Source organism: Drosophila ananassae, assembly GCF_017639315.1.
Source record: "Drosophila ananassae strain 14024-0371.13 chromosome Y unlocalized genomic scaffold, ASM1763931v2 tig00000179, whole genome shotgun sequence".
Taxonomy (NCBI): Eukaryota; Metazoa; Arthropoda; class Insecta; order Diptera; family Drosophilidae; genus Drosophila; species Drosophila ananassae.
Genome location: NW_025319093.1, coordinates 1 through 2,836, shown reverse-complemented (window position 1 = coordinate 2,836; position 2,836 = coordinate 1). Strand labels below are relative to the sequence as shown.

The 2,836-nt window shown below is 35.5% G+C and overlaps 1 long non-coding RNA gene across 1 annotated transcript; it reads right to left on the bottom strand.

Moving 5' to 3' along the window:
* Nucleotides 1–651: 651 nt before the first annotated feature.
* LOC116654881 lies at nucleotides 652–1,124 on the bottom strand. The gene is made up of 2 exons (XR_004310024.2): nucleotides 1,048–1,124; nucleotides 652–992 (listed from the first exon to the last, which is right to left on the bottom strand). It is a non-coding gene; the product is annotated as an uncharacterized LOC116654881 (long non-coding RNA).
* Between the last annotated feature and the right edge of the window lie 1,712 nt (nucleotides 1,125–2,836).

Here is a 2,836-nt window from a genome sequence, read left to right as displayed (position 1 = left end):
TAAAATTGACAACAAATTTTAAGTTGCTAAGTTGCTCTATTTGAGTTCGCATGCACTTGAAGGTTTAGGCTAGCAAAAAAAAACAAATGACGAAAGCAAAACAAACAAGCACCTGCTGTCTGCAAGCTTATCGGCTTGGCAGAGATTATTAGTGGTTATTGATATGAGCATGGCAGAATAGCATAATTGCTCGATTGATAGGTAATTTGTTTTCTTTTTTTCATATACATTTTTTTTTTTTTTTTTTTTTTCTTTTAAATCTTACAAACCAGTTCTTAGAATTTTTAACCTCCTACACATTCTGATCTTTTAAAATTTTTCTCTTTTAGGCATTTAGTTATCTTTTAAAATTTTCTCTTTTAGGTAGTTAGTTATCTTTTAGGTTTTATTTTTTTTTTTGTTCACTCACCCCAATGTGATGATCCTCGATGAAGGCCTTCATGTTGGAGTCTCGTAGAGGTTGGGCTGATTAGTTGAGAGGTTGAATTTCTTAAATATATCTTACAACTACATTATTTCTCTTTTTGCATGCCTTTCCTTATTTACATTTTTGTTTTTCTTTAGTTCAATTCGAGTTCGTAGAATTTAATGTACTTTAATAGAATTCATAATTTCTTTTCACTATATATATATATTTTTTTTTTTTCTCTAAATTTCTAGTTCAATATAAGTTCATAATATTTTAATGTAATTTAATTTTTGTGTTTGTGAACAACAACCGAAATGTAATAAACGATTGGAAGGCGACTCTCGTTCGCTATTGTATACTTTGATATCGTTTTATATTTATAGGTGATATCCGAAATTTCTCCTATCCGGTGTATCAGTATTGATTTGCGAATAAAGGTAGACGGGATAGACTAAGTGGGTGTTTTTTTTTTTTTATCTTTGATAGGGTTACTCATCCTGATAAAAACTATGTGTAATGATCCAGGTATGGAATCCAGGTGGTGCGGGTGGGACTCTCGTGGATTTTCGGCCATAGAAGACGCCTTATGGAAACAAGGTTGAGATAAAAATTCGGCTGGCGAGCTTGAAAATCATTACCTGATCCCAGGCTAGGTTTGTTTGCGACTTTACTGATGTCTTTGCTTTACTTATTTTTCCAATGATGTGTGGGGATTGTTCAGATTTAATTTGTTTTATTTTGTTGTGATCACTTTGCACGTGTTTCACCCACTTGATTTATGTATATGTTGTAGCTGGTACTAAGGTGTGCGTCTGCTTAGTTTGACAGCTCAAAAAAGAAAAAGACTTTTGAAGGCACCTAATAAGCTGCTAGGGCTAATGTCAAGGTAAGTACTAACGCCTAGTATGCACATTAGGAATGAATAAAACAAAAAAAAATTGCTAACACCTATCGATAAAAGTGGAGAGTTTCGTTAAGATTAGACGTTATTCTAATCTAATTTTTTTGAAACTCGAATGGGCAGCACAGGTGACCATTACAACCACAGATAATCTGTCGAGTAATCCGGAGACATGATTAGCTGGAATTAGCATTTTATATCTTTGGCATGATACGTTCCTAGCTCTTTTCCACTCAGGGTTTCTAGCAAATAATAAGCGTTTCCCAATTTCTTCTTCACTCTGCATTTCGAAAACAACGGGCCTAACTTTTTATTGTAGTTTTGACTAAAGTTGCTCAACTGGAAATTTCTTTTAAACACTTCTTGGCCTTCTTTAAACGACACAAACTTGCTTCTCAAGTTGTACTGTTTTACATTCTGTTCATAAGCTTTTCGACTATTTGTTTGTATTTCCTGACGTAACAATAAAAGCTTTTCTTGCCGATCCATTGTAGGAGATTCTTCGAGAAGTGATAATTTGTTTAATAATCGGTAATCTTCAGCGTGGTTAATCATATTGAAACCAAAAAGAGCTTTATAAGGAGAACATCCAAGAGACTGATGTAAAGCTGATCGTAAAGCGGACGAAATGCGAGTTAAATTCGCATCCCAGTCTGTTTGATCATTTTTGAGATAGGAACGAATAGCTGCAATTAAAGAGCGATTAACTCGTTCAGCTGCATTGCTTTGCGGAGAATATAGCGCGGTAAAAATGTGTCGAATTCCAAACTTAGTCAACATTGCTTCAAATTCTTTTGCTTTGAATTGTGAGCCGTTGTCACTAACAATAGACTCTGGAACTCCAAACTCACAAAAAATTCGCTCTTCTAGAAATGTGTTAATAATTCCTGTAGTAGCTTTCTTTAACGGACAAAGCCAGTGATATCTACTGAAATGGTCAAGTACTATAAATAATCCAGTATTGCCTCTTTTACTACGGGGATATGGGCCGAGAATATCAATATATAGTCTTTGGAAAGGACGTATGGAAATACTTTGTTCTCCCATTGGCGGTCTTAATATTTGGTTAGGGGCTTTTGTCTGTTTACAAACTTCACAGTTCCGAATGTAATCTCTGACTTCTTTAGATAACCCTGGCCAAAAGAGATTGCGACGCAAGCGTTCTATAGTTTTTTGCATTCCGCCGTGTGCAGACACAACACTATTATGAGCTTGCCAAATAGCCTGGGCTCGTAATGGTTCTGGAACCCATAGTTTCCAACTATCGGCTTCTTGATCTGGATTACCAGTCGCATGCTCCGTTCGGATAGACACAAATTTTTCGTGTATACGTAAATCTGGAAGTTTATCTTTATTCTGCTCTACTTTCAATCGAAGTTCGACATAGTCTGACTCCATAAATGCTGGTGAGTCTAAGTCAATTTCGGGTCCTATCATCTCTAAACTGTCTATGGACTCGTCACACATTCGAGACAACGCATCTGGAACGATATGATCTTTCCCTTTACGATGAGAAATGGTAAATT